This window comes from Miniopterus natalensis, chromosome 6 (genome assembly GCF_054644295.1).
Source record: "Miniopterus natalensis isolate mMinNat1 chromosome 6, mMinNat1.hap1, whole genome shotgun sequence".
NCBI lineage: Eukaryota > Metazoa > Chordata > Mammalia > Chiroptera > Miniopteridae > Miniopterus > Miniopterus natalensis.
Window position 1 is genome coordinate 76,752,897 of NC_142086.1, and position 22,079 is coordinate 76,774,975.

Below are 22,079 nucleotides of genomic sequence, written 5' to 3' on the forward strand. Positions count from 1 at the left end.
ATACATGGTAGAGTATGCTATTACTGAATGGTGCTTACATATTATTTAATGTTGAGTGTGGCTAAAGTAGCACAGAGTGATTCGTTCCTACCTAAGGGACAAAATGAATCGACTAATCATTATTTTAGTAGGAACAAGCTCCCTGAAAAAAATACTTCTGAACCCTTTCCATTGCAAAGTAACAGAACAAATGTAAGAAAACTCATTTTTATAAATCAAGTTATTATTTCTTTTATATTTTATTTTTCCCATTGTTATTTACATTTTTCTCACAGAAATTTCCAGTATTGAATCTAATCCTGTGGAGGTTCTTGAAGACATGCTCACAGATATTTAGTACCTGTTTTGAATATTCTTACAACTAAAGCTGAAAGGCAGTAAGTTTAGGACTAAGAATAATCAAGAAGGAACATATCAGACTATTGGAAAGACCCACCCCAAAGATCATGTAGAACAATGTTTTATATATTCTATAAAAAGTTTTACAATACTGCTTGCAATTTTAAGTGCCAGTGTATAAAAGATCCAGTCATGGTTGAGCTATAACTTATTCAAATTGCAATGTCATAGTTACATTATATTTTGTTAGCCTTTCATATCATTCCAAATAATCCTCACACAGTTAACAAGGTCTCAGATTTTTTTCTCAAATAAAGTAAATCCAGGAAATTCAGAAAGTTGCAGTTAGCTTAGTTTGATCACAAACATCTGTGGTTGGCATGCCAGGCACTGCTTACCTATGTCTCCAATTTAGTGCTCCATGGTAGCTGTAAATTGCCCCAGTAAACAATCAGATAAAAATCAATCATCTTGAAACATTTTTCAAGTTTTGGTTTTAAATTTTAGTATATGTTAGCCAACTGTATCTTTTTTAATAACTTGACAATTTAAGCTTAGCAGAAGTTCTGTTTGGGGAATTGTGACCATTTAAGGAAACTCTGATTCTGATGTTAGCTATTAAATTTTTACTAAGGCCTTGTCAGTTCCAGTTCAGTAAAATAACTTCATTTTAAACAAATTTTATGTAACTGAAACTCAGTGATAGTAATGTAAAACATGTTGTGCAAAATTTGTTTTATTCCTGTAATACAATATTCACAGTCACCCTGAGAAATCTGTTCTTTGATCCCCATTATAGAGGTAAAGAAAGTGAGGCTTTGAGAAGGTAAGTAACAGGTTCCAAGGCAATGCCAGCTGCTATGGGGTTTACCCAGGATTTTATTTCAGGCTGTTCTGATTCCAAAGGCATAAATTCAGGTTAAATGTAGTTGATATCTCTGCTTTCTTCTCTTTTCTGCCTTAGAGAGAGCTGGTCAACCATGCAAAACCTCTCCTTTGTACTGTAGAGATTTCTCTTTTCTAAACTATATCAAAGCATAGATTATTTTAGGGTACCTTTTGTTGCTCCCATAGCTTTAAAGCCTAGCCTGTGCACACAGTGGTAACAAGGTATGTTTTGCTACTTGACCAAAATGCCTACTTAAGCAACTAATACCAATTTTTCTTAGCAGACACAAACTGAATTAAATGTTATCTATCCATTGTAAATTAATTTCAATGGAAAAATTCCAGGCCTCCCAACTACTTTTACTCTCTACTATGTTGTTGCGTTTTGTTTTTAGCAAAAACAGCTAAACTAGAATTAAATAAGGAGCACTTTTTTCTTTCTCCTAGTTCATGAATGTACCTATGATTTGTGAAAAGAGGTAAAATATTACCAGAAAACTAAAAGAAGGAAGTCAGCCACCTGCTTATTGAGGATAAGATTTAGCCAACTCATTTGGCAGCTCACTAGAAGGTTTATTTTTATTTTTGATTATATAAATTAGACAGGTGACTATTTTTGCTGTAGGTGTTATCCTAGTGCTTTCCAGATACTTTTGTTAGAAGGAAGCAGGGGTATACAAGTATGGAGTGCCCTATATCTCTCTTTAATAAGGGATACTTGGATAGAAAACCTGCTAGCACTTGCTTTTGGTTGGGAATCACCACAGACCTTTTAGTTGTGGTTTCTAACTATGGATACCTCAGCAGGATGCCAGCTCTTTGGTTCCTGGAAAATGTGCTATAATTTTTAATGTTTTCATTCTGCAATTGACATATATATTGGAAATCTATTAGTTGTGAACCATAAGAAATAATTGCATTTTATAAATGTCCAGGTCAATAAAACTAAAACACAACCTTTATCCAAAAAAACTATCTGTGACTATTTCTTAGCTAATGAATTCTTTCAGCAGTTGGCCTTAGAAAAAGCAAGATAATATTTAACTCATACTTATGACTTGATATTTTCCAGCTGCTCGGTCCCTTTGATCACTCCAAAGAGAAGTATATTCTAGTCTATTTGAAAGAGAACTGAATACCATGTACTTTGGTTACAGGTTTTATGTTTAGTCACCAAATTCATAAATGGAGTTGTTTAAAATGCAAAGAAATTATGAGAAAATAAGCTGTTGAAAATTCCAGAAATAGTACCTAAAAATACATAAAAAGACTACCTTATTAAAGAATAGTTTATTGATTTTTAGAGAGAAAAGAAGGGAGAGGGAGAGAGAGAGAGAAACATTGATGTGAGAGCACAACATCAATAGGCTGCCTCCTGCATGCCACCTACAGGGCATCAAGCCTACAACCTGCACATGTACCCTTGACTAGGAATTGAACCTGCGACCCTTCTGATGTTTGGAATGATGCCCAACTAACTGAGCCACACCAGTCAGGGCAAAAATGACTGAAATTTAAGTGCTTGCTATCCACCAGTATTCATTATCTCTTGCTTAATAACAGTTTTAATTAAAAACCAGTTAAGTAAATGAACCCAGGTTCAGCTGCCTGCCACAACAAAAGCCAAACACATGAGACAGGTGCTGTTGAAAAGGAAAGCCATTTATTCAAGTGCCAGCCACCTGAGAGGATGGGGGCTCTCATTCCAAAGCCCATCTTAACATCTCATGGGAGGCAGGGGTTTTTATTAGGAGGGAGAGGAAAAGCAGAACAAAGCAGTTGGGGGTGGGGAAGGGTTGAAAGTTCTCTACATGTAAGTTAGCACAGTCCATCCCAATGATTATGTCAAAACTGGTCAAGCTGAGGCCCAGTTTTTATGCTTAAGAGTCAGCAAGTCTTCCAGAGCCAGAATGTCCAGTCACTGGAGTCAGCTTCCTTCCCCAAAGGTAGTTCCTGGAACTCTTACACAAATATGCAGCTTATCCATGGGTTACATATTAACCAACAATTCACCTTTTATAAAAATACTTTTAACAAAAAATAAAAGAAAAATAAAAGAATAGAGGAGTGGATTACAGAACTAGACACACTTCTAAATACTTTATAAATATTATTCTGTGAAGTAGATGAGATTATGCACACTTTCCATATTTGCACATTTACTGCTGCATAACAAATTACCCCAAAACCTAGCACCTTAAAACAGCAAATATTTATTAAGTCATAGTTTCTGTGGATCAGGAATCTGGGCACAACTTAACTGGGTGCCTCTGACTCAAGTTCTCTCATGAGATTGCTGTAAAGCTGTAGGACAGGGCCACATCTCAGAAATACAATGGGGCTCAAACAGCTGCTTCTAACTGGCTCAAGTGGTTATCAGAAAGCTTAAATACCTTGCAGCCTGTCACACTGAGGGCCTCATTTCTTTACCATGCTATAGGGGCCTCTCCACAGAGCTGCTGACCACATGGCAGCTCATTTCCCTAGCACCAGTAATGAGAGAGGCAGAGAGAGAGGAAATATTCCAGATGGAAGGCATAGTCTTCTTAAAACCTAATCTTGGAGGTGTCATCTTATCACTTTTAAAATAGTAAAACTCATAGAAACAAAGAGTAGAATGATGGTTACAAAGGGACTCAAGGTAGGGGCAAATGGAGAGATGTTTGTTGATCAAGGGGTAAAATATTTTACTTGTGCAATTTGAATAAATTTTGGAGAAGAATTAAGTATAGAATGTGAACTCTAATAGTTTCTAATATGTATCTCTTTTTTACAGAGTGCTTACTATAATTCTGTGTGCATGCTATCAATTTAAATATTTAAAGTTAATATAAGATTAAAAGATTTAGATCTGGGAGAATTTAAGTACCCTCATAAAATCTACATTAATGCCTTTAGGATAACTCTTGATCACTGTGGTAAACAGTCTCTAAAATAGCCCCTAATAATCCCTGCCTTCTAGTATTCACAGCTTGCTATAATCCCCTCCCCTAAAGGATGCTGGGTTAACTGACTCATTTTTTTAAAATTCCTATCTTTTGTCCATGTTCATTGAGGTATAATTGACAAATAAAAAATGTATATAGTTAAGGTTTATAACTTGATATTTTTACATATGTATACATTGTGAAATAATCACCACAACGAAGCTAATTAACATATCCATCAACTCACAGTTAGCTTTTGTGTGTGTATGTGTATTGAGAACCCTTAAGATCAACCCTCTTAGCAAATTTCAAGAATGTCATGCAGTACTTAAGTATAAGTTATATTGTTATACACTAGATTTCCAGAATTTATTCATGTGAGTTATTTACCCCTCAATTGGAAACATTAATTTTGGAGTTAAGCTAAATATATACATATATTCCCCATATAGCAAAATGGAGTATGAGGAAATACTACATTTTTTCTTACATAGAAGTAAATAAAATAATGCTTCTTTATTTGACATTGTAAATATTCCAGAAAGAATAAGTATTAATAATAACATATTTAAGAATTGATCACTCACCAACAAAATATTTTTATTCTTAAGAAATAGAAACTGCATTTTTTTAATATGCAAAGGTGAAGAATGTAAAATGCATTTACATATCATATTTGTTATAATAAAATTCATGGGGGGTGATGATAAATGTCTGCAAAGCTTCTAGAAAAATCCATGCCAGATATGATCTCATTTGTTAAGTATTAAAATTAATAAAAAAGCAATTATATTAATATAATTAGCGCAATATACAGTATTCATGCTTAGTAGGCTTACTTTATACTGGAGGCTAATTGAAAATTGACATCTTCTTACCCAGAATACTAACCAAGAGCTTTTATTTCATCTTGAGAAGATTACATATCTATATAAATCCAGAGATTAGAAAACTCTTTGCAATTACACAAATTGCCTCTCTGATATCATGTCAATTTAAATGTTACATAAAGATAGAGCAAGAAAACTAAAAAATTAAAATAAACAATCATTTAACTGCTGAGGGAAAATTTATATAAATGGCACATTGTGTCCTCTACTAAGAAAATAGCAAATGGTTTCAATTTGTTATTGATCAGCTCATTTCCACAGTGTGGAACCTTCTAAACTATTGAACTAGGTGAAAAGGAACAGATAAATTCAAATGTTGCAAGTAAATGATCTCAGATCCAGATACAAATTAAAACATTTGTTGTACCATTGTTTTATTTTGCACACCAAATTAAATCTATATAGTCGGTAAACTGCACTTCTCATAGTATATAGGAGATAGCTTTACATGTCGGCACTACTGCTGCCTAAATGTGTAGTATATCAATGGTCATATTTAAAATTATTGCTTTACAATTTAAACAAAAACCAATTAAAAAATAGTTGGGTAGATAAAATGCTCACTGGTTAGGTAGAGTTAATGGAGTAGGCAAAAGATTCTTGAGTAGGCAGAGGGTTTCTCATATTTTGTGTAAGATAAACATAAACAGTCACCACTGTTTTGATATAGAACATCCACAACTCAATCATCTATTAGATTCCAGCAGACACTGGCTAAGCACTTATTATGCAACAGGGATAAATAAGAAGCTAAATACAAAGAAAATATTGGAGGTGATCCATGAAGCATACTAGAGATAGTGTCATATCATGAAACCTACCTCAAGTACTGTGTAATACAATATGAAGGTCATTTATTTCCTAATCTGAAACTTATATTTCTTTTTGGAGCTCAGATAAGAAATGATTAAGGGAATTTCCTTGCATAAGTCAGTACCTAAGTTCCCTTTCTCCTCCTAGAAATCATGCAAAAGCCACAGTGATAACAGAGACCTCTCTAACTGAATTTTCAGGGAAAGTAGGAAGCAGAATTGAAATGTATGTATTGAAGAGAAGCCACATAGAAGAAATAGCAGAGAATAATATGGGAGTTATAAAATTGCTCAGTGGCAGCATATTTCAGTAAGCACCAGCAAAAATATATTTCCTGAAGGTGAGTGGCTCATTGTAAATTGGGAAACTATAACCCTTTCTTTCTTTTTTTTTTTTTTCTTTCTGCAGTAATGGGAGTGAAAACAGGCCTGAACAGCACTGATGGCAATCCTGCCCCGACCCCAACATGAAGTGGTTTGAATGAAAGAAGCAGAGGAGGGAGAGCTAACTAAAATTTCCCAGAAATTCTAGCACAAAGCAGCCTAGGGAGTTATTTGTCAGCAGTGGAAAGATAATTTGGAGTATCTAACCCTACAGAAACTTCCTGCAAATAACTTGTCCAGGAAAATTCCAATTTATTCAGTGATGAGTAATACAAAAGGAACTAGGACAGCATCTATACAAAGATAATATACAAAATGAAGCATAAGTCACAGTACAGAGTAAACACATTTGCTGTGATGCCCATGAAAATCATGAACAAATATTCCAGCATGAATTGAAAAAAGCAACTTCATGAAATAAGAGCCTCTACAACATTAGACTGGAAACACAAGTAAAGAACTCAGGTAAAAAGATGTCAAGAAAATGTGTGAGCTGAAACATGAACAGAAGAAAAGTAGAGAAAATAATTGCAGAAATAAACATGAAGGCCATGAAGAAGAATGGTTCCTTTAAAAAACAGTAGTAAGATAGAGAATAGAGAGTAAAAAATGGAAGATAAAGACTTAAAAAAATATTAGCTATTTAATGTAGGTGGAAGTGTCCCCAGTATATGCATAATTTGAGTCCCTGATGATAAAAGCAAGACAAAACAAAAAAAACAGAAAAATGTATTTAAAGATATAATTTTTTAAAAAATTTGTAGAAAATCACAAAAGAGCAAATACTGTACAATTCCACTTATGTGATGCATGTAAAAAAGTCAAATTCATAGAGACAGAAATTTGAATGGTGAATAGTGGTTGTCAGGGGTTGGATGGAGAAGGGAATGGGTTTAATGGGTTTAATGGGCTTAATGGGTACAGAGTTTCAGTTTGGGAAAATGAAAAGTCTGCAGATGGATGGTGGTAATGGTTACACAACAATGCGGATGTACTTAATGTTACTGAACAGTACACTTAAAAATGTTTAAAATGATAAACTATGTCAGATATATTATACCACAATAAAAAAAATAACAAGAGGGCTTGTCTTTTCATAACAAAAAAGAACACTTTGTATTGTTAAAAACTGCCCTAGAATACACCAAGACATAGTCCATTAAAAACACTGGACATTAAAGAAACAGAGAAAAGCAAAAATATCACAATATTATAATGAGAAAAACAATCATGTTGGTCTCCCATTTCTCCACAGAAACTTTCAATACCAGCAGTCAGTGGAGCGATTATTTAAAAGATACTTAAAAAGAGAAAGCACGAACCATGGATTTTATATTCAGACAAGCTGTAGTACTCAAGTATAAAACTCACAGATAATTGTTTTAAACATGCAAGAAATATGGACTTTTTATTCCCAAGAGGTCTTTTTAAGAAAATAGCTAGAGGAAGAGACTTTAGCTAATAAGAAAAGATTGGTGAAAACATGACAAGAAAACTGGAAGAAAGCACTGAATATTTTAACTGCAAAACAAATGATTAGGGTTAAGTCACAGTAGGCAAAGATATTTTCCCTAATGATAAAGAAGTAATAAAAGAAAAACTAGGAAAGAGAAGGTTGGGAAAGAATGAAAGAGGAATTCTTGATCGTCCCTTTCATAATATCTGCAAACCAAAGAATATCATTTACAGATGACAAAGGAAATATAAATATATGAGATATAATATTTTTAATTTGCCCATCACTGCAATCATGCCAGAAATTAGTGGTTAAGACAATAATTTTTAATATTCAGTAATCTGCAATTTGGCTGGGGAAACTTGTTTCAGAAAGCAGGTCTGTGGGTCCAAGTCTTCTCCACCTGGTTGTAGTCCTTTCAGGGACAGTGAACTACTTTGTGGTTATAGCAGAGGCCTCTTGAGTGTTAGCATTGAATAAAGCCCACCCAGAATGGATGAAGGGGGTCAAAAGGTACAGACTTCCAGTTATAAAACAAGCCATGGGGACGTAATGTACAGCATGGTGACTACAATTAGTAATATTGTATTGTTATTTGGAAGTTGGTAAGGGTAAATTTTAAAAGTTCTCAGCACAAGAAAAAAATTTTGTAACTATGTGTGGTGACACGTTAGCTAGATTTACTGTGGTGATTGTTTCGTAATATATACAAATATTGAATCATTATGTTGTACCTTTGAAACCAATATAATATTATATGTCGATTTACCACAATTTCAAAACAGGTTTTTTTTTTTTAAATAAAAAAAGCCCTCACTCTCTTGAGCTCACCTTTTTTTTGTAGTTCCTTATCATATGTAGCTAAAAGCAATAAAATTATGCTTCCGACATTTTCTTCCTGGTACCATCTTGCCCAACCTTCCATTTGCAGGGGATCATAAGATCATTGGGTGTATTTAAAATTTTTCAATTTACAGTAAGTGAATGTTTTATCAGCCATTTTGTCACTGTATAACATAGATGTTAGATTGAATAATGCCCCAATAATGCTGCTTCCAAGATGTCCACATCTTAATCCCAGGATCTGTGAATATCTGACCTTGTATAGCAAGAGTCTTTGCAAATGTAATTAAATTAGGAATCTTGAGAAGGGAAAATTATCCTGGGTCATCTAGGTGTGCCCCAAGGAACCATAAGGGTCTTTATAAAATAGAGGCAGGAGAATCCGGGTCAGAGAAGGTGGTATAATGACTGGAGCAGAGAGAGATTTGAAGGCACTACTCTCTGGGCTTTGAAAAATGGAGGAAGGAGCCATGGGCCCAGGAACGCAGGCCGGCTTTAGAAGCTGGAAAAGGCAAGGAAACAGATTCTCCCATAGAGCCGCCCTACTAGACCTTGACTTTAGTGAAACTAATTGTGAACTTTTGACCTCCAGGATTATAAGATAATAAATCTGGGTTGTTTTAAGTCATTAATTTTGTGATAATTTGGTATAGCAAGAAGAGGAAATCAATACACATGGGTTATCAATTTCCCAAATTTGTATAATAATTTATTTTCTCACCAAGTTTCCAATGTCTTATAATAAATATGACACAAAAATTCATTGGGGGATGGGAAAAGAAATTATCTGTACAGCAACTCTTACTGATAGTCTCATCTAAAATACCTGAAAATTACATATATTACTTACAGGTGGCAAGTCAAGTAATATAAGTTTATGTATATTTAACAATACAAAGGTAAAGGGTGAAAAAAAAAATCAAATGTTGGGAGAGAGAAAGAAGGGAAGGAAAAGAGAGAAAAATGTACCAATTTTACTATTATTTGGAACTAATAGACACTGTTGAAATTAATCAAAAAACAAGGGTGTTAAGATTATAACAATAGGAAAAAACACTAATATTCCTAAACACTAGTATTCCTACTTAGAGAACTAGGAGGATTTGGAGAAAAAAACTGAACCATGAGACAGAATATTTGGGTTTTGGTTCAGGTCTAGTTACTCACTTGCTTGTGACTGTTTGGATGAGCTACTTAGTTCCCTGGTTTTAGTTTCCAGATCTGTACAAATGATGAGGCTGGATTAGGCAATCTTCAAGTCCTTTTTTCTTTAATACTCCATGGGTGTGTGATTCAATTCAGTGTTCACAAAACTGTGGCCTAGGAAGATAGTTTTGGAGTCTAGCCATTATTCAACCTTTTTTATCAGCCCTTCTGTCCTCTGCTTCCCTGCAACTCACAAATGATAAATAACTGTTTTTCCAATTCTAAAATCACATAATTCAAATCATGTAAAAAATAAATATTAGAAAATTCACAAAACAGCACTCTCAAAGGGACTCAAAGCAAAATGACAATATAAAATTCCTTTTAGGCCTCATTATCATCATCATAAAATCATAAGTATGTTTTCATATATTAAGTGTAAATCTATAAAAATTACCTTTGTATTCTCTTGTAGATCGTGATATGGCCTTTGGACAAGCCCCAGAAAATGTTCTGTTTATCACAAAATTAAGCTCAGTTAAAACAATGGGTAAAATATTCCCTTCTCTATGTCATTTGGTAATTTGTGATGCAGTGTGATTTATGTTGTCTTACAGTTACATACTTAAATTCTGACTCTTGTTTGCATTTTATGGAATTAACTCCTTAAAATAAGATCTTACTTACTTCCCTGGTGATTTTCACAGCACATAGTACAGAGCTCTGTACAAATATGTGCTCAAATATGGTTTTATCTTGACTGACCCATGATATGAGGAAAGACAAGTAGAAGGTCACCTGCAGCCTAACTTCTAAATTCTTCCCCCTTGATGGAAATGAGCAAATAAGAAAAATAGGCAAAGTAGGCAAAGTTCCCCCTGACCCCTAGGTCAACAGCTCTTCTCAAAGAGAGTCAGTGTCCCAAGTATGAGATCCTTCCACTTATTCAATGAAAATATTTGCACGATCACAAAATAAAATAATGGTATTTTTGCTCTCTGATCCAACGGGAATGTGGTACCCAAATATTTCCCTTAATAGCAAGTGAAGGATGATCGTGACTTTTATAAATAGCCTTTGCCTCAAAATGTGGATCCAATGAATTTCCTTGAGAGCAAGGCTGCGACTTTCAGAACAACCGCATACACCCTCTGGAAACGGAAGGTGGCTGGTGCGCCATTTTGGTAGAGTTGTCTTAGGACATTTCTTTTTTTCTTAAACTAAATGTACTCTTTGTTTTCCACAGAGACTTTCCTGAAACTGTGGCTTCCTTGTCTAGAAAATGATGAAACTATTTCAAATCTTGCACTGAAGTTGGATTCCGCATTCCTATAGTACGCAGTCCCACATATTCTCACTCCCATGATTACAAGTTTGTACGCTGTCCTTCTCTCTCATACAGGAAAGTGTACACTCTGTAATTTGTTTTTCATCATGAAGCTCAATGACTCCCTAAAGTCAGAATGGCAGAATTGAATATTTTTTAGCCAGAAAGGAATCATGTTAATAAAAACAAGCTTCAGTCAGGGCAATAAAACACACCCTCACTTCTTTGTAGCTCTGAAACAGTTGCCTTAGCACGTGAGCCAGCAGGAGTTTGGGCGGCTCTCCCCAGAGGAATTCTGTTTTAATTATCCTTGATTACCATGGATATTGCCTGCTTTGAATTTTTTTACTCTTGCTTCCTAATTTTCCATTATAGACTTTATTTGTTTGCATGTAGCATGTCAACGACATGTAAAATGTATCTAAATATTCTCTTTATATTTGTCTACTCTATTCTTTTTGTTGTGTTAAATTACCATGTGTAAAATTGTAGTATATCCAAACTAAAATAATGCTGTATAATATTATTACAAACGATTCCAAAAAATGTAATCCTGCTGCCCTGGCTGGGTGGCTCCATTGGTTGGAGTCCCATCGCCTACACCAAAAGGTTGCAGGTTTGACTTCCTGTCAGGGTACATACCTATGTTGTGGGTTCCATCCTCTGTCGGTACACATGCAGGAGGCAACTGATGTATGTTTCTCTCTCACGTTGATTTTTTTTTCTCTTTCTCCTTTCCTTTCTCTCTAAAAACTCAATAAAAACATATCTTCAGATGAGGATTATAAAAATAATGTATTACTGCAATAATGATTTGGCAAATTATTTGTCCTTCCCTCAAGTTTTATAAAACTGGAAAAAAAAAAAAAATTTGCCCCAATTTGTTCAATTAAATTCCCTTTTCTTGCTCCCACCCTTCAGACATACCAGAAAATTAAACTAGAAAATATTTTTATCTGAATAAGTAGCTTTGTAGAAAACAATGCTTTAAAAATCATAAATTGGTTAGTTGTTCTTGGCAAATTGAAATTCCACCAATTAAAAAACTATTGTTTTCATTTCTGAGAAATAGCTGAAACTAAAATGCTATTTTACAGTGCTATTAAAACTAGATGGGAGTTCTTAAAAGAAACAAAATCAGTAATTTTCCAAAGCAGACCAGAAGCAAACACAGAAAAGTTGAACTGAGCTAAAAAAAAAAAAAAAATAGTAAATATTATGTTAGATCCACAAATAAATCATGACATCAATCTCAAATGGACACAAATTGAAAAACATATTGCCCTGGATGTACCCCTAATGCTTCCCTTTTTCCCACCGCAATAGAAAATGGTCCTGGTTTTGTTGCTCAAACAAAATTTATGTGGGAAATTTTTAGGATGTATATTTCCAGGGATTTAAGCTTAGGTATCTTGGTGCTTCCAGAAGTGATACAGCCTTTGAGACATTGGTACATTCATATTTTTTATCACTTAAAACCATTCAGTACTTCCTGGGATCTTGAATCCAGAGATTGATGAACTGGTTTAGTAAAATCATAGCTGGTCACCAACCAACTGTTTTTAATTCACAGGACACATGAATTAGCAAAAGCCTTCTGGGGATTCTACATTGTCTGAGAGAGAGCACTGCTTGTCTGTAGCATCTTCATGTTAATCACCGAGTTCATTTAAAACCCCTAGGACAGAAGGGAATAGATTCTTGAACTTTCTATGCCTCTGAAGTTGCAGTGGTGGTCTACTGTAGACTGGAGCAGCTAGATCAGAACAGTTTCTGAGACCTACATAAACTTCTTTCAGGCCTACTCATTTCCAGTTCAACTGCTACAACCAAGACCCTGGGTTGCATGCAGTGGAAATAATATAGAAGGAAAAGCTAAGATCCTGCCATGAAGGACCTAATAACCCAATAGTCAAGGTAATAATTCTAAAGAAACATCTGGATAAATGGTGAAAATTAGACTCACCCAATTTGTAGCCATATTAATTCTAATTGTACCAACCGTGGCCTTCTCATGCATCTCTTGTTTTAGTAATGATACCTCCCAAGACAGATATATAGCAACCTTCCTAATTCCTCTGTCTTTACCTCTCTATCCCTGCTACCCATGTATTAGGTCAAAAACGAATCTAAATTATTCCCCTAAATAATTATCGGACTACTTCTCCTCATCCCATAACTTTATTTATTTATTTATTTATTTATTTATTTATTTATTTATTTATTTATTTATTTATTTATTTTTCAAGACAGCATATATTTTATTTAACACTTGATAGATTGCCTGTTGCTTTCAAACAGATAAGAGTATGTGGGCGTCCGTGTATACCCTTGCACTGGGCCTGTGAATATCACGGCAGTTCCTAACAGGGAGGCCAGTATGGAAGGTTTGGGAACCACAACTCTTTTAAAATGGCATTTCTAATATGTACATCTTATTGCATTCCTTATTTACCTACAGGCTGAACTCAAATTCTTGCGCATAGAAGCTAAGGTTTTCAACACCATCTCACTGCCTCTCCTGTTTTACTTCTTACCACTCCCCTCTGTGCAACTTAAGTTCCAGGCATTCTGAATTATGAAGTTGTCCTCAAATATGTGATTAAACACAGGCCTTTACATGTATTCATCTGCCTGGAATGCCCTGTTGCACCTCACTGTATACCCTATCTGGTTCCCTGTGAACTCTTCCGCAACCTTCATTCTCAGCCCAAGCATTTTTCCTTCTGTGATACATTTCATAATGCCCTAGATAATAATACATCCACTTATTTATATAATAGCATTTGTTGTTCTATATTTCCAGAGCCTTTTCAACAGAGTGTCATATTTGTTTTCATGTTTGTCTCACCACTAGATTGTGAACCTCTTGAGGGTAGAGACAATATGATTTTCCCACCTCTTACTTCAATACTGGACACATAATAAATTCTCAATAAACATTGAATAAAAATACAATTATAAAGTAATAACCCAAAACACCATGTGGAAAATGTTATAATAGTTGAAGGTTGGGTTGCGTAGAGAAAATCAGGAAAAGCTTCATGGCATAAGTCATAGTTGAGTCAAATCTGAAAGAATGCATAGAATTTGCAAACAGGAATGAAATGGAGAAAACACTTAGCTTAGGAAATTGCATGATCAATAACAGGAAGATGAAAAACTATTTCCTATATATGAGAAACTGGTATGAATAGAGACTGAGTGCAAGATAAAGAACTATAATATATAAGGTAGAAAAATCAGTTTGGAGAAAAGATTGTTAGAATATTTTTAGCCACGAATTATAAAAAATTAAGTAGAAAAGTCAGCTTAGGAAATGTATTATGGAAGTTCATATACAATGTTCTTCTCTACAAAATATGGATATATTGAAGGATAAATAAATGATACAGCTACAGGTCATGCTATAGATATAGATACAGATACAGATACAGATACAGATACAGATACAGATACAGATACAGATACAGATACAGATACAGATACAGATACAGATATAGATAAGATATAGACATGGACATAGATATTCTGGTAAACTGAAGGCCAAGAAGTGAAACAACAGGCTGTTCACATATTGTGGAAGAAGGGTTTTGACAACTTCAACTTGGATAATTGCAATTTGGAATATATAAAATTCTAGGAGAGACAATAATTTGGTATCTGGTTAGGGGAAATGGGAGTAGGAGAAAGGGAAAAAGGGCAGAGAGAGACGCGTCAAAGAACCCATTGATTTGGCATTTTTATCTATTATCTTGTAGGATTATTTTGCTTTCTTTGCATAAGCCAGACAAGGTCACTGAAGGTAGGGCCCTTCTTTATCTATTTTGAAACTCTACCACTCAACAGAGGGTAATCAGCAAAATTGAATTGATCTGACCACAGCTGGAGAGTTAATGTGACTTCTGTCTAAAGCTGCTGCCATCTAAAGCATTTGGCTGTTTTCTTTAAAATTTGGATCCCCTGGGCCATGACAAGGGCATGGCTATGTTGATTTACCTGTCTGTGGTTTAGTCTTATGAATGCTGGTCACAAATCAAATCCATACACTGTGCCTTTCAAAAACCTGAGACTATAGCATTTAACTTCCATATTCTTACATAGTTCAGTGGCCTCTGCTGTTTAACCTTACTGCACATGGAGAGAAAAAATGTGCCAGCTTGGGGAAGCACTGTCTTATTGTAACAGCAAATACACTGTTTTAGGCTAAACTTAGTGAGACCTACCATGTTTGCCAAAAAATTATTCTTAGAAAAATAGCAACAATTTTGTGTCCATCTAAAGCTCCAAAAAAAAATACTATATTTATCTTTCAACAGTAAAATGTAAATTTAGAAAAGCAAAGGAATTAAGACACTGAATCTCTGATACCCTATTGTTTATCTTTATGAAAAGCAAGCTGTACTATATAAAGTATCACCTTGGGGGGGGGGGGGGAAGAAATGGCAAAAATATGTATGGCTACCACTTTGAAAAATCCTATTAGCTACTTTTTGTAAGTTTGTTCCCTTTTCTTTCCAAATGGTTTTTATTATAATTTAGACACACAGAGAAATTACCTCCTGAAATATGCCTGTTATATCTAGAACAGCATTACAAAGCTTTCTAAAAATCCTTGTAATTTTTAGGGAGATATGATTTTTTCCTAAACCAAAGATTTTTACTTGTCTTCTGCTCTTTCCTTGGCAAATTCTAAAGTAACTGGAATGGATTTGTCAATAATGATTGACCCTGAATTTTTTAAATAACAAAGTTTTGGAGAACTGCCTTCCGGTAACGTGGGTCACTGAAAAGAGTCTTGTGAATTACCACTGTTCTTTTTTGTGTCTACACATGACAGGATCGACGGTTCGAACGGCTGATTCAGTCAAAGGAATCGTTTGATCTGAAAGCCTGCCCGACTGGCCAGTGATGTGATGAATTGACAGCCACCGCGGCTGTCCTGGCCCGCGTGTGTGCCCAGCCTTTGTTTGGCGGCTGGCAGTCGCCGCCCAGAGAACACGCAGCATGTGCCAGGTGGCCGTGGGTCTGAGGCAGGGGGAGGGAGAGCAGAGCAGGGAGAGCTTCCACTTGGACAGAGCCGCTGCAAGCCCCCGACTGCCAGCAACATGTTACAGGGCGAAGAGACTGCAACGAGGCCCGAATACGCTCCACAGTAAACCCCTTCCAGCCCCAGCCCCAGGTCACACAGCGCCCTGTGCTGCTGCTCACAAGCTCAGCTTGAGCACGGCTGCAGGAGACAAAGAAACCTGCTCCACGGGGGACACAGGAGAGGAGGTCCTCACGCCCTCTCCAGTCTGCCTCAGGTGCGGGGGTCAGGGACCTCTTACGCCAGAACCAGTGTGCTCTTGTGTCGCGAGCCTGTTCTGTTGAAGGTGAGGAGGGGAGAAGGTTCTAGAAGGGCAAAACCAAGAATGCCCTATATACCCTTTTCCTCTGTCTCTGCCCTACGCTTGGCTCTTAGCACACCGCTGGCCACCGTCTTCCCCACAGGCTGCAGAATGGAGTGGCAGATGCCAGTGCCACCTCAGAAGTGCTGGGGGCCGCAAGACATTATTTCAGAAAGGAGGCAGGATGGAGTGGGTTCCTGAAAAGGGGGGACGTGTGATTTCTCATGTAAATACAGGTCTGCCTTCATTCCCTACATCAGGTGTTACGATAAGTAGAATGATTTCTCTACATCTTTCTCCTAGTCACTCATTTTCCGAGCAGCTGCTCTGGGCCAGCCAGTGTGCTTACCTTCTGTTTAGTGCTGTATCTGCAGTCTTCCCAACAGTGCTACTCAGCCCTGTTGTGTTCATTTTACAGAGAAAAACACGGACATTCAGAGCAGTTAGTTAACTTGTTCAGACTCACTCAGCTAATCAGTGCAAGAGAGCGTGATGCCCAAGGTTATCTGATTCCAAAACCTGTGCTAATCAACTTCATTCATAAATAAGTCATTTTGCAAAAGTCTCTCGGGTGCCCTGTAATGTCTATGAGCTGTATTTTTTAGTTAACACAAAATGAGTCCTTTAATGGAGTATTATTGTCACTATTTCAGCTATTAGAACACGAAAGCTCTTAGCAGCCAGTAACCCAAGGCTGGATCAAAATTCAAACATGGGTCAACCTCAGTACACATCTCAATGCTCGTCTGAAAGCTCTACTGACTTGAAGTCAAGAAAGTTTAAAGAGCTAGCGCTACTCTTTTTTTTGTAATCCTTACCTGAGAATATTTTTTACATTGCTTTTTAGAGAGAGTGGAAAAGAGGAAGGGAGGGGGAGAGAGAGAGAGGGAGAAACATTGATGTGAGAGACACACTGGTTGCCTCCTGCACGAGCCCCAACTGGGCCGGGGATCTAACCTGCAACCCAGATAAGTGCTCTTGACTGGGAATCAAACCCTTGACCCTTCAGTGTGTGGCCGATGCTCTAACCACTTAGAAACACTGTCCAGGGCAGTGCTACTCTTCTTGAAGGTACTATGTCATCTTGAAATTAACAAAATGGAAACAAATTTCAATGGACTTTCTCACCATAGGTCTCCGTATATTTGAATATGTTGTTCTCTCTGCCAAGGAATGAATCTCTATCATATCTGACAAGTCCCTTCCCTTTGATCTTTCACAATCTAGTCCCATGCATGTTTTTTTGGACATACTCTTTGATTCCAAGGTCAGAACTACTTGTTCCCTTGCTGGTGCTCCAACAAGTACTGTATTCACACCAGTATTGGAGCATTTTGCTGTGTTGACCTGGATTGTTATTTGTCTCTGCGACGGCTCCTCCAGGCAACTCATGATCTCCCAGAGGACGTATTTTGTATCTTGTTGACCTCTAAGCTTGCAGTACCCAAATTAGTGTCCCATAATAATAGGTATTCAAAAACATTTGCTATGAGAGTATATAATTAAACAATATAAGAATAAGAAGTCATCATCAGAAGAAAAAAATACAGGTGTGTATATGTCTGTGTGTTTAAAAGCCAGTATGGAAAAAGAAGAAATTCCATTTATATTGAAGGGACAAAGTTACATTACCTCTTATCTGGCTTTTAAGGGGATTTTGCTGAGCTAAAAATCCTGTATTCATAGAAAAGCTTTACCTGAGCTGCCAATACCATCTAAGATTATTAAAAGAAGGATTTTAAAGAACCTATTTACTTTTGTCATGCACTGCTTGCTGCTTGCATTCCACTCTGGTTGAACATTAAAATGAGACAAGCCTTTATCACCTTTGTGTCTGGTCACGTCTGCTTCCCAGACTCCCTAGCACAGTGACACAGTACCAGGCTGTAAACACAGCAGCAAAATGGTTCAGGAAAATAAAAGGAAAAAAGACCTGCTTGGGTTCATAATTGGATGAAAATATATTTAATGAAAACATTTCTATTGGTAGCAAGCTTTTTATAATTTCTTCATTTCTTTCTAATTAAATTTTCTAAAATGCAGACATTTGGCCTTAAGTATCATATTGGCACTGGATCAGTAGAGTTTGCTTGCCAAGCTCAAAAGGGAAAATATAATGGGAAAATACTGTAATTTTATAGTTCTTGTAAAAATGAGGAAATCACAACCCTCACAAAAACCCCAAGTAGGATGTCCCTAAATCTGCCCACAGAGAGATCAAGATACATGTTTTCAGTTTTGAGGATGACCTTAGAAACCTATTTGGGGCTTATTTTGTTTACTCAAACATAACTATAGATCCGTCTCAGCCAACAGATGTCCAGAACATGAACTTGATGATCATTGGCTCAACCAATGGAGCTGAGAGTTTCAACTAATTTCCATTTTTATGACATAGCATGGCTTTTGTTTCTTTGTTCTCTCAGAATCACCTTCAATCCCCCCTGGAAAGACCCTAACTGATCGTTTCTAACAGGCTTAGATCGTGTGAGCTGAATGGAGACTTGTTTATGACTGCCTTATCCACATATGCACCTGACATGCTTTCTCTCAGCAGAGCAACAAATTGGATTTTTCAAGAGCAGGAAACAGGTACAAGCTCCTTCTAATAAAGTAAATCTGATACCACTTGTGTATAGCAGAATCTTTTGAGCCAAATTAAAAGTGCATTTCTGAGACATTAAGCACAGGGAACTCAGCATCCGCAACCCTGATAAATAATAAAACAATCAGGGTCCTCGGGGATAGTGAGGAAGACTCTGTCTGAGAGTAAGCACTGGCTCTTCCTCCTTTGCCCACAGGACCTATTTTCCTCCCTCCTCTGGCTTGTCTGTGCTTAAAATGGTTAGTTTCATGTGTCAACCTGATTAGACTAAACAATTGTTTCTGGGTGTGCTTATGAGGCTGTTCCTGGAAGAGACTAGCATTTGAACCACTAGGCTGAATAAAGCAGGTAGGTGGCCCTCTCTAATGCAGGTGGATACCATCCAATCCATAGAGGGCCCAGAGAGACAAAATACTGGAGGAAGGGTAAACTTCCCCTCTCTGCCTGAGCTGAGACATCCATCAACTCCTGGCCTTAGACATCTGTGCTGCTGGCTTTGGACTCAGACTGAATTATAACACTAGCTTTCATGGTGGGGGGGCGGGGGGGGGGAGATCCTATTGGTTCTGTTTTCTGGAGAAGCCGGACTAATACAGTGTTCTTATAGACTATTGCATGTCCTTGGCTCTCCTGCAGGATGACCTTCAGTTGGGTTTGGCCAATGACATTAACATCAGGAGAAGATGGGAGGGTATAAAAATCTGTCTTGACCCTCTCTTTCCTCCATGCTTTGGTGCCATAAGTGTGACAGTGACTATATCCTTCTACAACTGACATTTTCTTCCGAGAGCCCTCTTTCCAGGTCCTCATTCCAGTGTCCACCACAACTCTGTGTCCTTTCTGTGTCCGTTAGGCCCTTGGAGAGCCCATGGCTCACTAGTATTGCTAGTATTTGGGTGCCACACCAACTCTTGTTTGCTAATTTATCCCTGCTCACAACTCTCTGTGTTACTCTTTTATTAAAAACTTTCCAGGCAAACCATCTAAGATGAATCCAGGCCTCACTAGGATCCTAAATGATAAAGCAAGCAATATTTTTTGTGGTAATCTTGCCAAAGCTGCATGAATGACTACACTATTAGTTCAGGAATCTTGATGCAAAGAAATCATTCTCGCTTTCATGTTGCTCACCTGACAGACTTTTCAATCTAATGTGTTGGAAAATACATACCTGCTGAAATGCTATAAGATGAAGCAGTTAGAGAGGAGTCTTCAAAGACTGCTGGCATTCCAAAATAACTGCACCCGAGGGCATAACCGAAAAACTTAATACTGTGAGATGACATGACAATTGAGAAAGAGAACAGAAATGGAAGGTGTGGTGGGTTGACAGAAGGCCATGGTTCTTCTACTCTTACTTTTTTTTTTCTTGTTTTAACTATAAATATTCCAAATCTGCTGCTTAGATATTTTATTTCACTTAGAACCTATGGCAAATCTATTAAACATTTTCTTTCCTCTATTTTTCTTCTCTCACATCCTCAACCTGTCACACATATTTCAATACCCCATTTATTCTATCAGATATTTAATCTGCCAACATTTTAAATTTGTTCATGATTTTTTTATTACTGTTCTAACATTAATGTCTCATTTAATTCTAGACCCCAGTCATTGGTAAAATCCTTTCTTACATCAGTATTGATATGGGTTGCCAAGAGGTCTCTGTATTATTTGCGCTTCTCCTTTCTTCGCTGCAGTTGTTTCAACATATTGTATTTTATTGCTCTGGATTAGATGCCTATTTTGGGGTATGTATACCAACTTTGCTACTACAAATTGTGGGATACTTTCACCTTAATCCCAAACCCACCAGAAATACAATTTATATAAAAGTAGAGGGGGTAGGATCTTTCATATTTTTTAAATAATGAAAACATTATTAATGAAGACACTTGTGCTTTAATTCCACCTTTGGGTTTAGAATGATAGGTACAATCATATATCAGAAGGCTTTGTTAGCAAATACGGAAACGTTCATAAAATATCTATTGGTATACATACATTTTTATTTATTTTATTTTATACTGTATCAATAAGATACCTGGTTTAACATGCACAAAGCCAAGCAAACCAATGATGCTAGAGACTGAATTTATATCGTACTGTCCTTTGAACACCCAGCAGGAATAAACTGCTGAATGCAGCCACCATGCAGTGCAATTCCTTTGTAATTAGTACCCTTGACACATCTGTTTAAAATGAGGCAATGGACATGTTTTCTAAACATGATCCTTTGATGTAAAATAGATATATTTAGACAATTTAAGTATATTTATAGGAATACTAGCATACTCTTGTTTAATAAGAAAGATTTTAAATAAAAAAGACTTAGATATAAAATACAATAATAGAAACATGCCATGAGCTTGTTAATTGTAGAGTCTATTCAGGACTCCTTTATTTTTATTATTCCTTTTTTAGAACCTCTGAGAGACCCTGAAGACTGAGGGATTTTTCCACAGTGGCACTCCTCCCAACGAACACTTCTTGCCTCTTCTGAGAACCATCCTTGACCAGCTTTTCTCTGAAATTGGCTGAACTTAACCTGATCCTCTTCTGCTGAAACCCTATAAAGAATTCCATCATCTTTCCTTTGAGACTTTCTTCATGCCCAGCATCTTTGAAATTTGCTTATGTTAATGGTATTCTGGTTACTTTTCTTCCACAAAACATACTGTGTGTGTGCATACTGGTATATGTATATGCATGTGCCTATAATAAAATAGTTTGTCACAATGCTTTAAAGTGAATGAAGTGTTTAACCTTAATTTTCCATTTAATCATTATAACATAGGATGAATTTCCCCACCTGTGCTACAGAAGGAAACCTAGGTTTGGGTGCGATATATGGTATAGGAGAACAGGAGATTCTGCATGTTGTTGGGTAGATGGCAGTGCCTGTCCTTAAAACAGGGAATTTAGGAGTAGGACAAGGTTTGAATAAAATGTGAGTTCAGTTTGGACATCAGGAATCTGAAGTCACTCCTTTGACATATCTAAGTTCAGACCCAAATAATTGGATGTATGGTCTGAAAGTCGATAGTTAGATTCCAGAGATTAGAAGTTATC

At 36.5% G+C, this 22,079-nt stretch overlaps 1 long non-coding RNA gene and 1 other non-coding gene across 2 annotated transcripts; one reads left to right on the top strand and one right to left on the bottom strand.

The window, feature by feature from the left end:
* The first annotated feature begins 18,590 nt into the window (after positions 1-18,590).
* On the top strand, positions 18,591-21,760 carry LOC107544678 (uncharacterized). Its single transcript, XR_001603924.2, has 3 exons — positions 18,591-18,994; positions 20,612-20,758; positions 21,432-21,760. It is a non-coding gene; the product is annotated as an uncharacterized LOC107544678 (long non-coding RNA).
* On the bottom strand, positions 21,033-21,169 carry LOC148092954 (small nucleolar RNA SNORA8). Its single transcript, XR_015714714.1, has one exon. It is a non-coding gene; the product is annotated as a small nucleolar RNA SNORA8 (small nucleolar RNA).
* Positions 21,761-22,079: the final 319 nt, after the last annotated feature.